Source organism: Somniosus microcephalus, chromosome 1 (assembly GCF_052327205.1).
Source record: "Somniosus microcephalus isolate GS21.2 chromosome 1, FLI_Smic_1.0, whole genome shotgun sequence".
In the NCBI taxonomy this organism is placed as follows: Eukaryota; Metazoa; Chordata; class Chondrichthyes; order Squaliformes; family Somniosidae; genus Somniosus; species Somniosus microcephalus.
This window is the reverse complement of record NC_140987.1, coordinates 180,050,046-180,074,496: the sequence shown is the minus strand read 5'-3', so window position 1 is coordinate 180,074,496 and position 24,451 is coordinate 180,050,046. Positions and strand designations below refer to the sequence as shown.

Below are 24,451 nucleotides of genomic sequence, written 5' to 3'. Positions count from 1 at the left end.
AGCAGGAGTAGGCCATACGGCCTCTCGAGCCTGCTCCGCCATTCAATAAGATCATGGCTGATCATCGACCTTAACTCCACTTTCCCACCCGATCTCCATATCCCTTGATTACCCTTATAGCAGTCGGCGCAGACTCCATGGATTTTGAACATATACCTTTTTAAAAAACTGGACAGGCTGTTTGGGGGGGCGGGGAAGCAGTGAAAAACCACCCAAGCTGGAGGCGACTCACGTAACCAGGTTGCATTCGTATGGAAATGAACTGTCCTTGGGAACAATGGCCCGAGAGGCCCACTCCCAAGTCTTGATTAACAAGGCTGACAACTCATTGTTCTGGTCAAGATGAGCTCGTTAAGTTAAACGGCTGGAAGATTGAAATGAGTTCAAAGACCATTCAAACCTGAGAGGAAGCCTGGAAACCATTTCCCTGAGGCCATGTGTCCATTAAAACCACAGGCAGCGGTCTGTGTATTGGATGGGTATATCAGAGAGCAGATTGGATAGCTCTCTCTCTCTCTCCTGCCCTCCACACAACGGAACATCAAGAGGAGCGGAGCCTTGCTCTTCCAACCGAGACGGACTTCGACTAAGGCTAGGACTCGCATGCCGCAAGGCCGGTACGGAACCAGGTAGCTGAGACGTACGGGAGGAAGTTGCAAGCAAGATCAAAAGGGCAACCTAGGTTAGCATTGCCAAGCCTACACACCCACAAGATCACTTAGCTGTGTGAGGGGATGCCTCTATGTTCCTACCAAACCAGAGGGGGTTTAGCGTTGGAAGGGTCCTGTGATAGTTTTGTTCACGGGAGGGTGTTTTTAGGCCGTGGTAAGTCAGCACGGCAGGTCAGGGTTGTACTGTTTTAAACTATGCTGTTGTGTTCACACCGCTCGTACTGTATGCGAGTGGAGTGGTTTTTGTCAAAATTAATAAACACTGTACGGGTGAGCCCGAAAATGCTGTCCATGTTCAAATCTGTCCTCAGTAATCCCTATCGTCCAGAACTTGTAGTAAGCGGGTTTGCGTGGTCACTACGGGTGGGGCGAAACCACTTACAATAATTGGCGATTGCAGCAGAGCCCATATGAAATTGGCCACCGCATAAACCGGTTACAGAATTAGCGACCGCTGGCAGGACGATAGGTTGTGGATTAGATATGGACAGTTTGGAGGGCAACAGATCCGGAATGGAGGACAGAATTTCCTCCTACGTGTTTAAAAAGGTTAATGTATCCCAGCAATGGGTACTGGAGATGTTGTGCCCTGAGAGTCCCCAGGATAGGGCCGCAGAGTGGACAGGGAGCAAGGAGCACAGGAAGTCCAAAGAGAAGGCGATTTGGCACCTCTGCTTCCAAAAGCAAGTTCAACTGCTCCCGGAGCAGGTTGAAAAGCTCAAAAATGAGCTGAAGGAGTCTGAAGGCAAGTCAGACGCAAGGGGGATAGTCGGGAGTAGACTAGTGGAGGAGTTGCGCGAGGAAAGACAGGAAAGACGCGCACAGGAGGAGACCTCCCGTAATATGAGGGAATACCTGCGGTGCCAGGTTACGGAGGCCAGGTTAAATGAGCAGGCCTTAAGGGAGGAGAACGCAAGATTAACAACGAGAGCTAATGGTTTGGAGGGTCAGCTAAGGGTCATTAAAATAGCTCATAAGGTAGCTAGAAGTAGGGGCTATGAAGACTCTGATCACAGTCCCTGTGAAGAAAGGATTAAAAAATTGACCCAAGCCTTGTCTGGGGCCAGAGACATGGTTTGTTTAAAGGCACCAGGGGAAACCTGGGTGGAGTGGGACGAGGAGGGTCAGGAAGCAAAGGATAAGGTTCAGGACAGGAAGGTCCCACCAGCGCCGAAAGCGCCACCGAGACCAATGTATCCTCTGCAGCAGCAAAAGTATGGTCCACCCACACCAAACGGTGACCAGGGCCCGCTGCAAAGCGATTTCATGGTCCCATTCACCACCCCGCAGTTGCAGGCCATGGTAGCAGAGTTGCCCAATCTAAAACAGGACAGTTCACTTTGTGGAGGCCGAGCAGGTAGGGGGATCAATGTGTGTAGCGATGGTGAGACCCACAGGCTGATGCTGCTCTCCCTTGACAGGAAACTGTATCAGAGCCTGTCCGCAGCTACAAAAGCCGGAGCGAGGCACCACAGAGGGGTTGAAAGGGGAGATCCTGAGAGCGATGGGGCACACCCAGGGTAGTCCGTTCTCACAAGTGGCCGGCGAGGCACCAGCTGCATTTATGGACAGGCTATGGCCGGTGTATGCAAAGGCAACTGGAGGTGTGCCAGACCGCACGTAACTGGTAGGGGTCCCCAGAAATCACTGGCTCAGGACCCTGGCAGCAAACAGCCTGTCACGGATTAAAGCCAAGGCAGAAGCATGGTTTGACTCCGAGGACCTCGCGAACATGGAGGCAGGCGGGCTCCGGAAATTGGGCTTAGCTTTTAGGGCCGGTTCCAGGAAGGAGGTCAAACACAAGGGGAGGGTACATGAGATGAAGGCCAGTAAGGGGGATAGGAAGGAATGGCGTCAGGAGGGGGGTAACACCGACGAGTCTAAGACTTGTTTCAAGTGTGGCAAGATGGGACACTGGAGGCGGGATTGTCCGGCCCAAAAGGGGGGGGTCAGGCCAAGGGGGTCCTCCCGTGCAAAAACCCCAGGTCACCGAGGCGAAGAAGGCGACCAATGAACCATTTGATGTTCTGGTGGCCGCCCTTCGCACGGTGCTGGGGAAGGACAAAGGAAGGCTAGACGCTGCCGTGAGCAGCATAACGCCGACCGCACTCGCATGTCCCACTTCCTCCTGACTAGAACACGCCCAGCCTGAGCACCTGTGTCCACTCACTTATGATGAGTGGGACAGGCCCTGTGTTAAGATGGGGGTGGAGACGGTGCAGGGGAGATATTTGGTGGACACCGGAGCTTCCAGCACGGTGGTTCATTCGGAAGACCCGACCAATTCACCCAGGTCTAACAAGGTCCCATTTAGCCTAATGGGATTCACAGGGAACGAGCAGGTGGGGGCAATGTCCAAACCCCTGAGAATAGAACTAGGGTCCCTCCGCACTACGTGGAAGTGCGTGCTAATGAAATGGGAGCAACCAGGGTGGGGAGTCCTCGGGGCTGATTTCATGTTAGCCAACCAGGTCATTGTGGACCTGAGGAATCACTGCCTGTCGGGGGCAGTGGTCTCGGACAAGACAGGGGAGGTGATGGTGATCCCCAGAGATAAGGGAGGAGGGGGTAGTGTATGCACCATGAAACCCAAAGGGAGTTACGACCTGGAACAGTTGGTTAGTAGCGCCCCAGCCCAGTACCAGGTGAATGTACAGGACAACCTCGCCGCATTTGCCACCCATAAACAAGATTGTGGCAGGGTGACCGGGGTAGAGGTTCGGGTGCAAGGGGACCCCATGTCACGGCCACAAAGGCAGTATAGTTTCCCCCGGGAAGCAGAAGCTGACTTGGAGATGGCACTGGGATCCCTAGTGAAACGGGGGTGTTGAGACTAATAGCCACCCACGTGAACTCACCACTCTGGCCGGTGAAGAAACCCGATCAGTCGTGGAGAGCCACCGTGGACTATCCCAGCTTGCGCGCCCACAGTCACAGCTGTCGCCGATCTAATAGGGAGCATTCCAGCAACCGCAACCACATTCACGGTGCTGGATATCTCCAACGGGTTTTGGTCGATTCCCCTCAGACGGGAAGGCCAATACAAGTTTGCATTCACTTTTAAAGGACATGCCTTCCCCAGGGGTTCCACAGCAGCCCCTCCATATTCCACCAATGCATGGCAGACGCATTAAAAGGCTTCAGGCGACCCCACCAGTTAATCCAGTACGTGGACGACCTGCTTTTGTTCTCCGCAGAGGGGGAGAACCACGGGCCACTGCTGGACGAGCTGCTGAAGCTGTTGCAGGAGGCGGGGTTCAAGGTCAACCCGAAGAAAGCCCAGATCAGACAGGAGGAAGTCAAATTCCTCGGGCTGACCGTAAGGGCTGGTGAAAGGGCCATAGACGAGGCTAGGAGGAAGGCAGTACAGGAGCTACCAGCCCCCAAGAATGTGACCGGGGTAAGGTCTTTTCTGGGACTCACAGGGTACTGCCGGGACTTCATAGAGGGTTACGCAGCCACGGCAGCCCCTCTGCTTCAGCTCTTCCATAAGGGAGTCGAGTGGGAGTGGGATCAGAACTGCCAGGAAGCATTCACTCGCCTCAAAGGGGATTTGCAGACGGCACCTGCATTGGGAGCCATTAACGGTGGGGAAAAATTCTTCTTAGAGGGAGCAGCCAGCGGGGATAGCTTGAGCGTGGTGTTGCTCCAGGAGCGACACGGCAAGCTACGGCCCGTGGTCTACTCATCTAGGGTTCTCACCGAGGTAGAATGGGGATATTCCAACTGCGAGAGGCATCTCCTGGTCACGCATTGGGTCGTAAAGCGCTCACAGCTCTTTACGGGATCATCCCTGATAGTTCTACTCACCCACCATATCCCCACTCAGATGTTGTTGGACGGGAGAATAAAGGACAGGACAGTGAGCAGTGCTCGTATTGCTCGCTGGACTTTATTGCTCTCGCAGGTGAACTTGAGAGTGCAGGGGTTGACCGAGCCAAAGCTAGCAGCCAACATGATTTACCCAGGGATGGCCCACACGTGTACGGTAGAAGGGGTGTGGGATGTGTATTGATTTCTTTGTGGGTTCAATGACGAGGCATTTACGAAAGAGAATGACTTTTAATCTAAAGCTTGTTCAACTCTTTTATACAGCTTTTACAGGAGACACAATGCTTGTTGTGCATCTAAAACGAAACTGAAACTAAAACTAACTGCCTTGCTTCTCTCGGTCACATGCCCTCTGCTGGTCAGGCACAAGCAATCAATACATGCAAACATGCTATTAAGGCATCATAATCGAACAGGCAAATACCATCTCTATTTGCTGATATCATTACAGGATGTAGATGAAGGATTCCGGGCTGGGATACACCCGACGGGCCGGGACATCTATATAGATGGGTCCAGTTCAGTTGTGAAGGGGGAGCGTTTCACCGGGTGCGGAATCTATGACCCTACAGCTAAAATAGCGAAGGCCATTAAACTCCCCAACACCCTGAGCGCTCAGCACACTGAACTGGCGGTGGTGGCGTACGTGGTCACCCACCCCGACGAGTTCCCCACCCCCTACACCATTTATTCAGACTCTATGTTCACGTGCAACTCATGCACGGAATACTTGGCAATCTGGGCCAGGCGCAGATGGGAAGCCCCTAGCAACAGCACCGCTGCTAGGTAAAATTTTGGAGGCCACAGGCACCCAGGGAGAGCACTATATTCACAAAGTTAAAGCCCATTCAAAGACAGAGCCCAAGTGGGAGGGCAACCAAAAAGCAGACGAGCTGGCCAAACAGGGGGCCAGGGAAGGAGTGTTCTGGGATCCGTACAAAGCAGATCCGGTAGCCGCAATCCAGGACAAAGGAGGCACACAGTGGGTAGCTTTGGCCCCGGACTTAAAGCAGGTCCAAGCCCAGGATCCCGTCCTTAAGGCCGTCCTGGTAAAGAGAGAGAATGGGGAGTCCATAGAAGGTTCGTTCGGGGCAGCAGACATTAGTATCAAAGATACAATGCTTTTCAAAGGGGATCGGTGGGTAGTCTCAGCGCAGCACCGAGAGGAGTTCCTCCAGTTGGCCCATGGGGGCCCGGGAGCGGGACACCCAGGGCCGAAAACTACCTGACAAAGGGTAGAGAAGGCAGGGTCGTGGCCCCAGCTCAGGGAGAATGTCCGAGTTTTCTGTGCGCACTGTTTGGTGTGCGCAGCCAATAACCCCGATCCACAGCGCAGGAAAGCCCCCATAGGACACACCAGGAGGGTAGAGGGGCCGTGGCGGTCCCTGCAGGTTGATTTCATCTGACCACTACCCACCACTAAAGCAGGCAACAAGTACTGTTTAGTCCTGGTGGACGTATTTCCCAAGTGGGTGGAAACCTTCCCCTGCCGAGCAGCCACGGCACTAGCAACAGCTAGAATCCTGGTGAGGGAAGTGCTCTCCCGGTGGGGGCTGCCACAGGTCGTGGAGTCCGACCAAGGGAGCCATTTCACAGGGCAGGTGATGCAAGCCACCTTAAAACTCTTGGGAATACAAGAGGCGTGGCATGTGGCTCACAACCCCCAGTCATTGGGGATTGTGGAGCGCATGAACCGGACACTGAAAGAAAGATTGAGGAAGGAGATAAGCCCGTTCCCGCAGAGATGGGATGAGGTCTTGCCTCTAGTTGTAATGGGTGTCCGGGACAGCCCCTCCAGAAGCACAGGGTGCTCCCCACACAAGCTTATGACTGGGAGGATTATGCGCACTCCAACCCATGTGTTGGCGCCGGTCCTCACCGAAGCGCAGGTCAGGGAGGTAAACCGGGACAGGTTTGTCCAGAATCTGTACGAGACATTGAAACAGATTCACTGGCAGGCAGCCAGTAACCGGGGAGCCAGCACCAGAAAGATCAGCTGCTGTTAGAATCCCAGAGAACCCACGAGTGGGAGGTGGGAGACCAGGTAATGGTCCGTAATTACGCCCGAGTAGGGGCGTTCGAGCCGCTGTACATGGGGCCTTATAATATCGTGGATAAAGCGAGCCCCATGGTATATACAGTAAAACTCCCGAAACGCACAAAATGGTTTCATGTAAACCAGTGCAAGTTGTTTAACCCCGAGGAGGGGAAAACAAAGGCCAAGAGGCACCAGGGCACAGTCATGAACCTGGTGGACACAGGTCTTCCTCCCATGATGTGGGACGATGATGACCCGGAGGACGGGGCGGTAAGGAGGAGCAGTCGGGTCCCACGGCCTAGGGTGCCATGGACGCCTCCCTACTCGCTGACTGCGAGCCGCAAGAGGCCCCGATGGGAGAGGTCTTAAATGGGGCGCCCGTTAATGCGGCAGGGAACACTAAATATTTTGTAAATAACCAAAACCAGATCCGTGGAGGAAAACCCTCTCACAGAACGGAACTGTTTTGCTTTTGTTTTGGCAGGGAACCAAAGGCGATCGGAGGAACAAGGGGATATGTCCAACAAATTTATCGTACTTCTATTCCTAATGATGATCGGGACTGGCAGCATGGGAAGAGGAGACACCGAGGTGTCCTTTCTCTATGGCTGCACAGGAGGGAACAGGCCTACTGTGACACAGGGTGGTAGGACAGGGGACACGGATAGAATGGCCACTTACTTCCATGAGGGAAGGTGGCCAGGGTGGCTGGGATCGAACGCGACTCGGTACTCCGGCAGCGAGGGTTTCATGTATGGAGAAGCTTCCATACCATGTCCCAAACTGCAGGTCACAGCCACACAGGTTAGGGTGACCGAGGGGAAACGCGTCTGTCTAAGATGTGAGGGATACATTTCCTTGGGACGGTGGTGGTGGTTAAGGAAGTTGGGCCAGGCCAAGGGTAACAGATTCGCGGACTGGGAGAAACTGGGGGACGATACGTACCAACAGATTACGGGGGCGAGGGGAGGTGTTGGAACAAATGGTGGAAAGAGGAACAGGGAATTTACGTGTGTATGTGGGGGTCGGAACAGGTCTGCCCAGCGGGTGTGTCGATCGCCTTCTTGTGGTGATGGCAGGGTTCTGGGGCCGGGATCGGATGGGATCAGAGTGGGGACTACTGCGTGATCCCAGACCCACCCAACACAGTGAATTCCACAGAACTGGTAGCACATGAGAGAAAGCCCCTGCCCACAGCCTCACAAGTACAGGAAACACAGATTAGTTGCCCTGCCACATAGAAACATAGAAGATAGGAGCAGGAGTAGGCCATTCGGCCCTTCGAGCCTGCTCCACCATTCAACGAGATCATGGCTGATCATCCAAACCCTAGCACCCAGTCCCTACACCGACAGCCATCCCACACAAGCCCTATCCCCGTAACCCCACGTATTTAATCCCCCCTAACACTAAGGGCCAATTTTTTTATCATGGCCAATCAACCTAACCCGCACATCTTTGGACTGTGGGAGGAAACCGGAGCACCCGGAGGAAACCCACGCAAACACGGGGAGAATGTGCAAACTCCACACAGACAGTCACCCGAGGCCGGATTTGAACCCGGGTCCCTGGCGCTGTGAGGCAACAGTGCTAACCACTATGCCACCACACTGAGACCGAGGAATGGGTTAGTGTTAGTCCCGACCAGCAAGATCTTGTACCAAGACGTTCACTATGAAGTCGCGTCAGTCATTCTAAATTTAACCCGGTTACAGCTGCCCTGGTGGTGTCCGGTAGAAACGGAAAAAGTATTTGAGGCCCTGTTGAAGGAAATGTTCTGACAATTTTATGAATTAAGTTACGGGGACGTGAATCAGGAAAGTCTGTACGATTTAACTGTAAAGCATCGCGTTGGTTCGGGGAGATATAGACGGGGGAGGGGGGTTATTTAATGATGCGGCTACAACCTTCAGCACGGGCACGTCCATTATCAACAGTATGGACGATGCACAGTTGCAGATGCAGGTCAACACCTTAAAGGACAAGCTGCGAAAGATACTGGGGGAGGGTAACGAGCTAGAGGGGTCAGAGTTACGGGACGATCAGGCTACGATGATACATTTAAAGGAAGTCATAGTCGAGCTGGAGGCACATGCTCAGACGATCAATAGTTTGGACAGGGAGGATCAGAATGCCTCGGCGCAGGCAGTGAAAAACGATGCGTGTGTGTTGTACGGTGTGTGGCTGCTGAATGAAGGGCGCAGTAATTTGGAGGACCTACAGCAAGGTCGCGTCCCTTCGTGGGTCAGCAATCAGCAACCTCACTGCGTTCAGCCCGTACAAAAATGTAATGAGCCCATGCCAACTCCGACTGGCCTCAGAGGCATACCCGGTCTCAGTTGACTGTGGCCAGTCCAACCACACTATAATAGGGATTGTACTCCGGATGCCAGTAATGGGTGGGTCACCGCGGCCAGCGCCGGTATACCGAGTAGAGAATATTGGCGTCCTAAGGGACGGGGTGCACGTGCGACATCATGGGGCCCCACCGTTTGTTGTAAAGTGGGAGCATGCCATGACCGGCACTGACCTCAATGGATGCCAAAGCAGGGGCGTGCACGTGGTGTTGTGTCCCCAGCATTTGAATGCGTTTAATCGGCCAGTGTGCGGGTTTGAATCAGAGGGTGCGGAGCCCATTAATTGCACCATGGAGATGATGGCCCAAAGCCACGTACCACCCCAGGTAGCATATGCGGGCAGAGGGACGTACTGCGTCACAACAAGCGTGGACCAGTACCGGGTACACAACGACACTTGGTGCCCAGTCACCGATAAGGCTTTCTGCTTCAAACCCCACACAGAAGTTCAGGTGGCTCAAGAGCGCATCATTCCCATTCCAGAGCCCACCACGGTACACCTCACGGTGAATGACACGGTACAGGACCTACAGCAATATGTAACGCGGTTCGGATATGAAATTCCTCCTCTGCCCGAACACCTCACAAAATTAATAAAGGAAGTTGAACTCTCCAAAAAGCAATTCTATACCCTTGAGCAACGGAACAGGGAAACGGGGAATGAGATAAAAGAAGTTGTTTCTCCGCCATGGTGGGACATCGGTCTGAATATTGAGGTTCTCCCATGGATTTGTGTGATTTCTCATGTGATTGCGTGTTAGTGTTTCACCTTCTCCAGTTGTCATGCAGAAAGCGAAGTAAAGCACTCCGAAACCGGTGGCAAGCTTTGATTAAATAGACCAGAGTTGACTGTCTGTTTATATATACCTGTAACTGTGATGTGATTTTGTTGTATAACATGTGAGATACAGGACCCTGGGGTAAAATTTGATGCACAGTTTGGTTGGGATATACAGTGCGCCTCCCGCAGCGGAAGATGACAGAACTTTTGATGATATTTCTGTATGGGAAAAGTTGAAATATCAAAGGGGGGCCTGTAGCAGTCAGCGCAGACTCCATGGATTTTGAACATATACCTTTTTAAAAAACTGGACAGGCTGTTTGCGGGTGGGGGGGGCGGCGGCAAGCAGTGAAAAACCACCCAAGCTGAAGGTGACTCACGTAACCAGGTTGCATTCATATGGAAATGAACTGTCCTTGGGAACAATGGCCCGAGAGGCCCACTCCCAAGTCTTGATTAACAAGGCTGACAACTCATTGTTCTGGTCAAGATGAGCTCATTAAGTTAATCGGCTGGAAGATCGAAATGAGTTCGAAGACCATTCAAACCTGAGAGGAAGCCTGGAAACCATTTCCCTGAGGCCATGTGTCCATTAAAACCATAGACAGCGGTCTGTGTATTGGAGGGGTATATCAGAGAGCAGTTTGGATAGCTCTCTCTCTCTCTCCTGCCCTCCACACATCGGAACATCAAGAGCAGCGGACTCAGGCTGGGACTCGCATGCCGCAAGGCCGGTACGGAACCAGGTAGCCGAGACGCACGGGAGGAAGCTGCAAGCAAGATAAAAAGGGAAATCTAGGTGAGCATTGCCAAGCCTACACACCCACAAGATCACGTAGCTGTGTGAGGGAGTGCCTGTATGTTCCTACCAAACCAGAGGGGGTTTAGCGTTGGAAGGGTCCTGTGATAGTTTAGTTCACGGGATGGTGTTTTTAGGGTGTGGCAAGTCCGCATGGCAGGGGCTTGTTGGACAAGTCAGGGTTGTACTGTTTTAAACTGTACTGTTATATTCACATCGCTTGTACTGTATGTGAGTTGAGTGGTTTTTGTCAAACTTAATAAACACTGTACGGGTGAGCCCGAAAACGCTGTCCGTGTTCAAATCTGTCCTCAGTAATCCCTATCGTCCAGAACTTGTAGTAAGCGGGTTTGCGTGCTCGCTACGGGCGGGGCAAAACCACTTACAATAATTGGCGATTGCGGCAGGGTCAATAGGAAATTGGCCACCGCATAAACCGGTTACACCCTAGAGTCCAAAAATCTATCTATCTCAGCTTTCAATATACTCAAAAACTTAGCATCCACAGCCCTCTGGAGCAGAGAATTCCAAAGATTCACAACCCTCTGAGTGAAGAAATTCCTCCTCATCTCAGTCTTAAATGGCCTACCTCTTATCCTGAGACTATGCCCCCTAGTTCTAGACAGTCCAACCAGGGGAAACAACTCTCAGCATTTACCCCGTCAATCCCCTTCGGAATCTTGTATGGTTCAATGAGATCACCTCTCATTCTTCTAAACTTCAGAGAGCACAAGGCCTATTCTACACAATCTCTCATCATAGGACAGCCCCCTCATCCCAGGAATCAATCTAGTGAACCTTCATTGCACTGCCTCCAAGGCAAGTATATCCTTCCTTAGATAACAAGACCAAAACTGTGCGCAGTACTCCAGGTGTGGTCTCACCAAGGCCCTGTACAATTGCAGCAAGACTTCCTTACTCTTATACTCCAACCCCCTTGCAATAAAGGCCAACATGCCATTTGCCTTCCTTATTGCTTGCCGTACCTGCATGCTAGCTTTCTGTGTTTCTTGCACCCAAATTGCTCTGAACACCAACATTTGAAAGTTTCTCACCATTTAAAAAATATTCTATTTTTCTATTCTTCCAACCAAAGTGAATAACCTCACATTTCCCTACATTATACTCCATCTGCCACTCACTTAGTCTACCTATATCCCTTTGCAGCCTCTTTGTGTTCTCCTCACAGCTTACTGTCCCACACAGCTTTGTATCGTGAGCAAACTTGGATACATTACACTCGGTTCCTTCATCTAGGTCATTAATATAGATTGTAAATAGCTGAGGCCCCAACACTGATCCTTGCGGCACCCCACTAGGTACAGCCTGCCAACCTGAAAAAGATCCGTTTATCCCTACTCTCTGTTTTCTGTCCGTTAACCAATCCTCTATCCATGCTATTATATTACCCCCAACCCCATGAGCCCTAATATTGAGTAATAACCTTTTATGTGGCACTTTATCAAATGCCTTTTGGAAATCCAAATATATTACATCCCCTTTATCTACCCTGCTAGTTAGATCCTCAAAAAACTCTAATACATTTTTCAAACACGATTTCCCTTTCATAAAACCGTGTTGACTCTGCCTAATCATGTTATGATTTTCTAAGTGACTTGATACCACTTCCTTAACAATGGATTCCAGCATTTTCCCGATGACTGATGTCAGGCTAACTGGCCTGTAGTTCCCTGTTTTTCTCTCCCTCCTTTCTTGAATAGTGGTGTTACATTTGCAACCTTCCAATACGGTGGGGCCATTCCAGAATCTCGGGAATTTTAGAAGATCAAAACCAATGCATCCACGTTCTCTTCAGCCACCTCTTTTAGAACCCTAGGATGTAGGCCGCAGGTCCAGGGGATTTGTCAGCTCTTAGTCCCATTAGTTTCTCTAGTACTTTTTCTCTACTTATATTAATTACGTTAAGTTCCTCACCCTCATTAGACCCTTGGTTCCCCACCATTTTTGGTATGCTTTTTATGTCTTCTACTGTGAAGACAGATACAAAATATTTGTTTAATGTTTCTGCCATTTCCTTATTCCCCATAATAATTTCTCAGCCTCTAAGGGACCAACGTTTACTTTTGCTACTCTTTTCCTTTTTACATACTTGTAGAAGCTCTTACAATCTGCTTTTATATTTCTTGCTAGGTTTCTCTTATATTCAATTTTTTCCCCTTTTTATCAATTTTTTGGTCAACCTTTGCTGGTTTCTGAAACTCTCCCAATCCTCAGGCTTACTATTATTCTTTGCAACTTCTTTAGTTAGCCACGGTTCGATCACTTTTCCCGCGGAGTTTTTGTTTCTCAATGGAATGTATTTTTGTTGAAAATTATGAAATATTTCTTTAAATGCTAGCCACTGCTCATCTACTGCCATACCTTTTAATCTATTTTTCCAATCTACCTCAGCGAACTCGCCCCTCATACCTATGTAATTGGCTTTATTTAAGTTTAAGACTCTAGTTTCGGACTTAGGCAAGTCACTCTCAAAATTAATGTGAAATTCTAACATATTATGATCACTCTGCCCCAGAGAATCCTTTACTATGAGATTGCTAATTAACCCAGTTTCATATTTCCCTCCTTTCGCTAATTTTAAGAAAAATGTAGATGTGAGTAGGAATTAGGGAGTTCGATGATCTCAGCCAAGCCAGTCACAGGGGTGCTGCACCTGGTCTCAGCAACCCTGAGTAAAGGAGGGGGAAAATCAGGCAAGATTTTCACTTCTGCTCAGAGAGAAATATATAACTCACAACACCCACAATGGAATAGTAGAAAATGTATGGTGCATTTTATCTGTAATGGATGGACAGATTACCAAATATAAGGCATGAGGGAAAAATATCCTCCCTAAAGGGAAACATGAATAATTTGGTAAACTCTGGTCTCTACTTTTATTAAACATTTTTTTTATTATTTATAAGGCCAAATGCCTCAGACAAATATTAATTATCATCCAACTTGGAGCACAGCACCATTTGTTGTTTGTGCTAGTGAGCAGAATCTAGGGGCTGGATTTTGTGAATGGAGGCAAGTTGGAGACGGGTCAGCTGCTTGTCATGTCAATGTCCTGCCTCCATCCTCACCTGACCAACCAGAGAGATTTCCCCCTGATTGAGCTTGTTAAGCCCGCCCTGCAGGCTCAGCAGGCCAATTAATGAGGAAGTCACTGATAGATCACGTCAACGTCGGACGTGCTATCTGTCAAGACTTCTTCAAAGAAGAAATGTGAAGCTGTCAAACAGTGACATTCTCTTTAGTTTGATGAGTACTTGTGTTGAGGACTCATCAAACCTTTCAAATTTGTAAATTTCACATGACTATTGGAACGGAGGTTCCAACAGCCATTCTGTGAAATTGACAAGCAGGATGTCGGCTCTCCCAATCCACCGCAGCTAAAGGCTATGGAAGGAAAACAAGGTAAGTGAACACTTTTTTAAACTTATCACTCACCTTGCATACTTACCACTCCTCACTTGCACCCATCACTCACTGCTACATCTTACTTCCAGGTGCCTCCAACCGCTGCAGAACCAGGCGGGGTTCTCCGAGGTCGGGAAGCCTTCACCTGTGAAGGTAAAGTGGCACTAATCCTTTTTTCTGCCTGTTAGCTACCTGTTAAAAGGCAGTTAAAAGGATTAAATGCCTTTCCCGCCTCCAGGAGACGGGACCCGAAGCTGCACATCTTCCTGCCTCCTGGCAAAAGGGCACGGAGGCAGGATGGGGGCAGCTTTGCCATCCGCCCCCACTTTCTCCGAGTTTACCGGCTGTCCCGCCTCCAGGCCCGCCTCCTCGGGGCTTGGAAAATCCAGCCCACAGTTGCTGGAGATTGAAGGGCATTTTCCATAACAGATTTCTGCAATCTATTACCTGAGAAGACAACATAGAATCACATAGCTAAGCTGGGTGTGTGGATGGCCTGAATATTAACAGCAACCCTTGTCCTTTTATGGAAATAAGAGAGTCAGTAACCATTAAAGATCCCCCTTTGTGTGGGTTTAGTAAGTGCTGAGAGAATTTGTTCATCCCAGTTTGGGATAAAAATAAAACAAAAAAGGTGACTCAACCGTGGCTAACAAGGGAAATTAGGGATAGCATAAGATCCAAGGAGAGGACATATAAATTGGCCAGAGAAAGCAGTAAACCTGAGGATTGGGAGCTGATTAGGATTCAACAAAGGAGGGCAAAGGGATTAATTAAGAAGGGGAAAATAGAGTATGAGAGTAATCTTTCAGGGAACATAAAAACTCACTGTAAAAGCTTTGATAGATATGTGAAGAGAAAAAGATTGGTGCAGTCAAGCGTAGGTCCCTTGCAGTCAGAATCAGGGGAATTTATAAAGGGGAACAAAGAAATGGCAGGCCAATTAAATACATACTTTGGTTCTGTCTTCATAAAGGAGGACACAAGTAACCTCCCAAAGATGTCGGGGAACATATGGTCTAATGAAAGGGAGGAACAGATAGAAATCAGTGTTTGTAGGGAAATGGTATTAGGGAAATTGATGGGATTGAGGGCCGATAAATCCCCAGGGCCTGATAATCTACATCCTAGGGTACTTAAGGAAGTGGCCCTAGAAATAGTAGATGCATTGCTGGTCATCTTCCAAAATTCGATAGACTCTGGAACAGTACCCATGGATTGGTGGGTAGCTAATGTTACCCCACTATTCAAAAAGGGTGGTAGAGAGAAAATGGGGAATTACAGACTGACATTGGTAGTGGGGAAAATGCTAGAGTCCGTTATAAAAGATGTAATAGCAGAGCACTTGGAAAACAGTGACAGGGTCGGACAAAGTCAACATGGATTTACAAAAGGTAAATCGTGCTTGACTAATCTACTGGAGTTTTTTGAGGATGTAACTGGTAAAATATATAAGGGAGAACCAGTGGATCTGCTGTATTTGGATTTTCAAAAGGCTTTTGATAAGGTCCCGCATAAGAGATTAGCATGTAAAATTAAGGCACATGGGATTGGGGGCAAGGTATTGACTTGGATAGAGAACTGGTTGGCAGACAGAAAGCAAAGAGTTGGAATAAACGGCTCTTTTTCCGAGTGGCAGGCAGTGACTAGTGGGGTACCGCAGGGATCGGTCCTTGGACCCCAGCTATTCACAATATATTTTAATGATCTAGACGAGGGAACTAGATGTAATATCTCCAAGTTTGCAGACGACACAAAGCTGGGCGGGCATGTGTGCTGTGAGGAGGATGCTGAGAAACTCCAGTATGATTTGGACAGGTTGGGTGATTGGGCAGAAGCATGGCAGATGCAATATAACGTGGATAAATGCGAGGTTATCCACTTTGGTGTCAAAAACAGGCAGGCAGATAATTATCTAACTGGCAATAGATTGGGAGAAGGGGAAGTGCAACGAGACCTGGGCATCCTTGTGCACCAGTCGCTGAAAGTAAGTATGCAGGTGCAGCAGCGGTTAAGAAGGCAAATGGTATGTTGGCCTTCGTAGCGAGAGAGTTTGAGTACAGGAACAAGGATGTCTTGCTGCAGTTGTACAGGGCCTTGGTGAGACCACATCTTGAGTATTGTGTGCAGTTTTGGTCGCCTTATCTGAGGAAGGATGTTCTTGCTATGGAAGGAGTTCAGTGAAGATTCACCAGGCTGATACCTGGGATGGCAGGAATGACGTATGAGGAGAGATTGGATCGATTGGGCTTATACTCACTGGAGTTTAGAAGAATGAGAGGGGATCTCATCGAAACTTATAAAATTCTAACAGGACTAGACAGACTAGATGCTGGAAGGATGTTCCCGATGGTCGGGGAGTCCTGAACCAGGGGTCACAGTCTAAGGATAAGGGGTAGGCCATTTAGGACAGAAATGAGGAGGAATTTCTTCACCCAGAGAGTGGTGAACCTGTGGAATTCTCTACCACAGAAAGCAGTAGAGGCCAATTCATTAAATATATTCAAGAAGGAGTTGGATATGTTTCTCAAGGCTAAAGGGATCAAGCGGTATGGGGAGAAAGCAGAGACCGGGTACTGAATTTGGATGATCAGCCATGATCGCATTGAATGGCGGAGCAGGCTCAAGGGGCCAAATGGCCTACTCCTGCTCCTATCTTCTATGTTTCTATGTTTCTACGTTTAGTCACTAGTAATCAGCAGTACGCAGCATCATCTGGTGACACAAACTGTAAATAGCTGCTCTCAATATAAGGAAAGTATTCATTTCAAAACCTACTTTTAACTACTTTGATGAACTAATCTGGCATTCTTGGACATATCAGGATTGATTCTGTAATCAGTAATAAAAACAGAAAATGCTGGAAATACTCAGGTCAGGCAGTATCTGTGGAGAGAGAAACAGTTAATGTTCCAGGTTGATGACCTTTCGTCAGAACTGCAGTATTTCCAGCATTTTATGTTTTTATTTCAGGTTTCCAGCATCTGCTGTATTTTTTGCCTTTGTATTTGGAATTCACAGGCACATGCATTTCCATTCATTTATTTTAATGGATGGGTTATATGGGCTGCGGGCCCAACATTTCTTGACCTGCTCTCCCTTCGGGTGCCACTGCTTGCTGGAACTGCTGATCACAGACTCAGCCCCTGTACTTTCTTTTACTCTTGGCTAGTTCCTGTGCTAGCCGCTTATCAATTTACAACTCATTTATGTTGCTTTTATGTAATGTTTTTTATTTTGCTTCCCTTGATGCCAAATCTGGCCCATTGAAACTGGAGCAGTTTTGACAACATGGTAATGGGCAAGGTTGCAGTCGCCCAGAAATCACAATATTGGGAGAAGATCAGTGATAGCAAGAGCATTACTGAGAAGTGAGCTTGCCCAGACAGAACTAAGATGGCAGATCCAACAGAAGATGCTACATAGCTCTGCCGCTGTCAGAGGCAGCTAGCAAAACCCTTGCCCAATGACGCCTTCGGTGCCTCTATTGGCACTTACAGCAGGTGCTTTACAGTACTGGTAAGCTTACTATCAAAATCAACCCTGTAATCAGAAATCAATCTAGAAACTGATTCATAGAATTACATAGAAATTACAGCACAAAAACAGGCCATTTGGTCCAACTGGTATGTGCTGGTGTTTATGCTCCACACGAGCCTCCTCCCACACTATTTCATCTAACCCTATCAGCATATCCTTCTATTCCTTTCTCACGTATTTATATAGCTTCCCCTTAACTGCATCTATGCTATTCGCCTCAACTACGCCATGTGGTAGCAAGTTCCACATTCTAACCACTCTCTGGGTAAAGAAGTTTCGCCTGAATTACTTATTGGATATATTTGTGACTATCTTATATTTATGCCCCTAGTTTTAGATTCTCCACAGGTGGAAACATCTTCTCTGCATTTACCCCTTCATAATTTTTAAGACCTCTATTTGGTCAGCCTTCTTTTGTCTAGATTCTAGATTCCTGTTTGTTGCCATAACTCTCCGAGATGTCTGTGCTCCTCCAATTCTAGTTTCCTGAGCATCCCGATTTTAATCGCTCCACCATTGGCGGCCGTGCCTTCAGCTGCCTAGGCCGTAAGCTCTGGAATTCCCTCCCTAATCCTCTCCACCTCTCTATCACTCTCTCCTTCTTTAAGATGCTCCTTAAAACCTACCTCTTTGACTGAGCTTTTGGTCACCTGTCCTAATATCTCCTTATGTGGCTCGCTGTCAATTTCTTTTTGATAACGCTACTATGAAGTGCCTTGGGACATTTTACGTTAAAGGCGCTATATAAATGTAAATTATTGTTGTTGTTATAATGTTTGCACAATCCAACTCTTAAAAAACACACTGGAGTCAGTTTTCCTCTTCACCGCATGGTAGCTAATCTGCTAGAATGGATTTTCCGCCCAATTTTCATTCTATTAAAATCAACGGAATTAAAATTGGGTGGGTTCTATAAGGTGTGGGCGATTTGCTCTGACAGATTAATGCCCATATTCTGAAGTCAAAAGTTTACCCCAAGGAGTTGTCAACAGTTGAAAGCACCAATGCAGTTCTCTGCCTTTGCTTTTCCATTGTAAACTATGAGAGTACCAAAAGTAAAGGCAGCAATGGAAGTGGCATGGCTGTACCAGTGCTGGTGGTGTAGTAGCTTAGCAAAGAATGATGAGAACTCAGCAAGCAGCCTCACATTTCTCCAGAAATGGAAGAATTTGCACAGAAAATAAAATTTTAAAACTGGTGCACTTACACAATAGTTTATAAAAAATAGCTGGGGGGGCCCGGCGTTGCCTAGGCTTTTTTGTGGAATGGCAGTTTACAAGGCCGCGCGGTTGACGGCCGGCCGCTGCCGCTCCCCCGCTCTGTGTCTCGGGCCGAGCGGTTGTCAGGGCCGGCCCAGCCCGAGTGAGCCCAACTCACCTCCCGCTCCGGTGGGTCGGGAGCAGGATACTGTGCTGGAGCCGCAATGTGGGGCTTTGTTGTGCTGGTGCTGTCGCTGTCGGTATAAAAAAAATGGCGGCGACGTTTCGGGAAGCTGCAGGATTAGGCCCGCCCACACACGGAATGAAACGCCCCCCGTGATGCACCGATTGGTCAACCATCAGGTCACTGAACTGTAGGATTGGTCAACCATCACGTCACTCAACGCTAATGAGCAGTAGGTTTGGTCAACCGCTAATGAGTGGATTTTTGAACGTTTTTTGTATACTGTCTGAACAATTTTTGTCTTACCAAAAAGTAAATACACCTATGACACTCCCCTAATCATAACCTTTCTTTTGATATAACATATGTGTACACATCTTGCAAAAAAACCACGTGTTTAAAAAGGAGTTACAACAGTATGGGCAACGATGCTGTTATCACATTGCTGATCAGGTCCAACACCACATTTTTTTAAATAAAAAATTATATTTAATAAAAATCGTAAGACCACATGGTCTTATGCTGCAGCAGATGTACATTTCAAGATTTCACCATGGCAACATGATTATGCTGTAGCAGGGATCTTGGAAAACACTGTTACCATTGTTCCCAAAAATGTGCCTGGTGGAAAACCACAACGAGAGTACACCACCCATTAGAAAAAAATTCCTCTACAAATCTGCGTGATCTTTTGCTTTTTGAAATAGTTTAATCCCCAGTCTTAAGACGCAGAAATGTAGATGTGCCGATGCAAGGAACCATTGAACTATTTCCAGCTGCAGCCTTGGGTGAACCTTGTGGTACTCAACATTCAGGAGATGGAGACTGGCACTAATCATTTCATTTGACATCGTTATAAATTATAGCTGTTCATTCCAGACTTGTCTGCACAAATTAAACCACTGCATCTGACTTTTACAGCCAAAGGGTAGTTAATGTGAGATGGATTCTAATTAGTTTTGGATCACATTGCAAAAGTGTTCCCTAATTAGAAAAGATGCAAATCCAAGATTTGCTCCAGTGAAATTTAATCATAGTCAAAATGAGATATGCAAAATAGAAGTGTAATGTCACACTGCTGGACACCAAGGCTCCAATCTCCTAACCTGGCAGCTTCTAAATCTTTCTTAAACACAATGGCCTGGAATTTGCGGTCAGCGGCGAAGCAAAAGTGTTTGCCGCTGGCCCCGAAGTAAGCTTCACACAAAGAACTTGCGATATCTGTGTCGAGAACTTCGGGTTTTCCGACATTCAATTCAAATCAACGGAGTTTAGTGGGGATCCCCTCCTGTGAGCTGCTGTGCCACCAACAAGCTGTCTAAGCAGCCAATCAAAAGGCAGAATTCTCACAGACACCAAACAAGGAAGTTGGTAAACTCTTAAAATTCTAACTTCTTAAAAATGCTAGAGAGAGCAAAATAAAGAATGAGTCTCTCACATGGGGAAAAGGCAAACCTAAAATGAAGATGAAGAATCTTTAAAACAAAATTAAAACTTTTTTTAAGTTTCTTAAAAATTTTAATTTTTATTAAAATGGATACATTTCACACTGCACAAAATGAAAATTCGTTTTTCAGGCCCATAATCTTTGTTTAGCAGTCAATACGCTGTTAAAACCCCAGTTACACCGAATCCCTTTGGGTCTAACTTTTAGTGGGGAATTTAACAGTGTAATTACTGCGGAAGAGACAAGTTTTTGTCACTTTTCCTGATTTGAGTGATTACACAGATTGCGAGCTCTGTGGGGGTGTGGGGGGGGTGGCACAGCGCAGCCTGTGTTGGAGCTGTGAATGACTGACTGTAACATCAGGATTTCTGCATGTGCATGCGCCAAATCCCAAAGTTGTAGTCAGTTTGAAAGGTGGCGAATGCTGCCAGTTTGCCATCATCCCGACTGCAAATTCTGGGCCAAATTTACAGGGGCGATTTACTGGAAACGGATTGGAAATTCCTCTCATCCCATTAATGCACCCCTGACCCTGTCTCAAATACTGGGGGCAGGACTATTGCACACTGTTGCTGAGTGCCCACACGATTTATGACACAGCTGGGACTCCCACCTCAGGGAATTGGAAGCGAGGTCTGGTTACCCAAAGACTTTAAAAATAAATCTGGCCTGTTCTTTTATTCCATAGGAATCCCCAGCCTTTTAACCTTTAAATGCCTCAGGTGCCTTTAGCAATGTTGGATGTCAGGGATGAAAATTCATCCCTTACAACCAACGCTGCTACGGACGGACACAAATTTGGCAATTACTTTGCGTGATATTATTTGCATATGCCCACCCATTTGTGAGCTGATTTATTACGTGCCCACTCCAAAATCGGCTGCAAATTTTTTAATGTGCATGGTTTCTGTTGTGTATGCACCTTTAAGAGAATAACTGGTCTCAGACTGCAATACCGGCAGTGACCACCCCTGTATAAAAGGCGCTAGTGAGCCTCTGTGTTTTTAGTTTCACTATTGACTTCCACCAGTAAAGACTTATTTTGTTCCACTCCTGCTGTCCGTGTCTCAATCATTCATAATACTGGCGACGAGTAAGAAACGAACTTACCTGCAACTCGGCAGCACCTCAGACGACGTTATTGATGGTCGAAGCCAGAAGAAAAAAAAAAATCCAAAGAAACTCGAGAAACGGGCGTCAACCGTGGGCAACCGCCCTCCAAATCGTTGGATTGAAAACTTGCAGGAGAGACTGTCAAGAGCCAGGCTTGGTTCCCCGGTCTGTGGTTTCCCAGCTAATCGGGCTGGTGGCAGGTAGTGCACTGATCCTTCCTGGGCTGCGGCGGGCTAGAGCTCGATCGGGTGGCTTTTCAATGGGGCCGGGCAGCGAGTCGGGAAGCAAAGAGAGAGAGAGAGGGTGGAGCACACAGGGCGCGGCCGGTGCTTCAAAGCCGGGCAGCGTTCGGACCTAAGAAGAGGGAGGGAAGTGTCCCAGAGGGTCCACTCCACGACGGGAAAATAACAAAGGAAAAAATATTAAACGCGCAAGAAGCCTTGGAAAGCAGCGCTAACAACAGCGGGGAAGAAGGCAAAGCGCGGGAGGCACCATTTTGTTAAATCGGGGAAGAAGGCAAAGCACGGGAGGCGCCATTTTAGATTTGCAAGATGCCGAAGACTGGCTGTATCACTGCTTTTGATAATACAATAGAGGACTGGACCACGTATGTGGAAAGAGTCGAGGTATATTTCGAGGCAAACGAAATAGCGGAGGAGAAAAAGGCATCGATATTGCTAAACTTAATGGGCGCTAGAACGTACGGCCTATTGCGGGACCTGATTACTCCAGCCAAAGAGAAGGCGAAGAGTTTTAACGAAATTGTTGCTGTCCTACAGGAACACCTAAACCCTGCACTGCTGTTGATAGCAGAAAGATTTAAATTCCACAGGAGAACTCAGCACAAAGATGAGAGCAATGCTGAGTATCTTACGGAACTACGCAAGCTATCAAAGCACTGCCAGTTCGGAGCAGGACTGGCAGATACCCTATGGGACAAATTTGTCTGTGGACTCCTGAGTGAAGGAACACAGAAGAAGTTACTCTCAGAGAAAGAGCTGACGCTAGATAAGGCTTTCAGCGTGGCAGTATCGTATGAAGCAGCAGCCAGGGGAGCTGCAGAAATTCAACAAAAACCACAGGAATACGGCACCCACGAAATGACACGGGGATTTGCAAAATGTTATCACTGCGGCAGAACTAACTATGACCAGAAGGACTGCTGGTCCAAAGACAAAATATGCAGGCAATGCGGGAAGATGGGACACATTGCACGAGTTTGCAGGTCTGGGAAGAAGACCAGCGACAACAAAAAGGCTACTAAGGAACCGTACAAGAAAGTACAAAAGATGACGGACAGTAGTTCCGAAGACCAGATGAGCGATAGTGAATCCGGGAACAGGAGACTAAGCTGTCTCAAACTTCACAATGTAATCGCAAAAGAGGATCACCGAACCATTTGGGTCACCCTCATGATAGCAGGGTCCCAAGTTAAAATGGAATTGGATACAGGATCAGCGCTAACCGTCATGAATCGATGAGACTACGAGCGGCTATTTTCCACATACCCTTGAGAGAGACATCCATCGTCTTGACGACGTATACAGGGCAAAAAGTATACCCCAGAGGAAAAATAAGGGTGCCTGTCGAACACAACGGCAAGAAAATACGGAAATTGTATCTCTACATACTGCCAAATCGTGGACCACCATTATTGGGACGGGAATGGATCAGGAAGATAAACTTAGATTGGCACTCCATTCATGCAATGACGGTGGACGGTAAAAAAGATGAAGACGTCACTCCTGGACGATTGTCAACAATCTTAGCTAACGCCAAAGAGGTATTTCAACAAGAACTGGGCACGCTTAAAGGCGTAACCGCCTCGATAAAAATAGAAGAGAATGCAGTTCCCAAGTTTTTCAAAGCAAGACCAGTACCATATGCAATTCGCCCAGCCATCGAGGCAGAGCTGGAGAATCTGGAGAAGGCGGGCGTGTTGTCTAAGGTTGACTGGAGCGAGTGGGCGACACCCATCGTTCCTGTCATGAAGAAAACGTTAAACAATAAGTCCGGGGAGCCAAGGAAGATTCGCATCCGTGGGGATTTTAAGGTGACGGTGAACCCAGTCCTTCACACAGTACAATAGCCTCTTCCAAGGATAGAAGACATCTTCGCCTCACCGTCTGGAGGGAAGCGTTTTACAAAAATTGACCTAGCACAAGCATATTTGCAGATGGAGGTTGAAGAGTCCTCTAGGAAGTATCTCACGATAAACACTCACAAAGGTTTTTACCAGTATCATCGATTGGTATTCGGAGTAGCATCGGCTCCGGCGATATGGCAAAGAGCGATGGAACAAGTCCTGCAAGGGATTCCGGGGACTCAGTGCTACTTGGACGACATCCTTGTGACAGGTGAAGATGACAGTGAACACCTTAACAACCTAGAACAGGTGCTCGCTAGACTACGGGAACATGGGCTGCGAGCCAACCGCCCCAAGTGCGAATTTTTTAAGAAACAGATATCGTATTGTGGCCACGTGATTGATGAAGAGGGGTTGCATAAGTCCCCTGACAAAATTGAAGCGGTTGTTAAGGCCCCAGCGCCTGAAAATGTGTCGCAACTGAGGTCATTCCTCGGATTGGTGAATTACTATCATAAGTTTTTGCCGAATTTGTCGACAATTCTGCACCCACTGAACGCCCTGCTACGAACGGGGGTAGCATGGAAATGGAGCGATGATTGTAAGCGTGCTTTTCAGAAGAGTAAGGACTTAATCACTTCAAGGGAAATATTTGCTCACTACAACCCAGCTCTGCCAATCAGACTGGCATGTGATGCGTCTCCCTACGGCATTGGGGCGGTACTGTCACATAAATTCCTTGATGGCTTAGAGAGGCCGATAGCTTTTGCGTCACGCTCGTTAACTTCTGCCGAGCGTAACTACGCCCAGATTGACAGAGAGGCCCTCAGCCTAGTGTGGGGGGTGAAGAAGTTCAATCACTACCTGCACGGTCAAAAATTTACTCTACTAACCGATCATCAACCTCTTGTCTCCATTTTCAACCCTCAGAAGGGCGTACCGATAATGACAGCACAACGGCTGCAGAGATGGTCCCTTT

General features: G+C 48.0%; 1 protein-coding gene and 1 pseudogene across 2 annotated transcripts in view; one reads left to right on the top strand and one right to left on the bottom strand.

Annotated features, from left to right (window-relative positions):
- Window positions 1–24,451, bottom strand: part of LOC147124488 (solute carrier organic anion transporter family member 3A1-like) — a 503,248-nt gene that overhangs the window by 67,294 nt on the left and 411,503 nt on the right. The gene's annotated exons all lie outside the window — the stretch shown is intronic.
- On the top strand, window positions 8,479–9,658 carry LOC147124489 (uncharacterized; annotated as a pseudogene).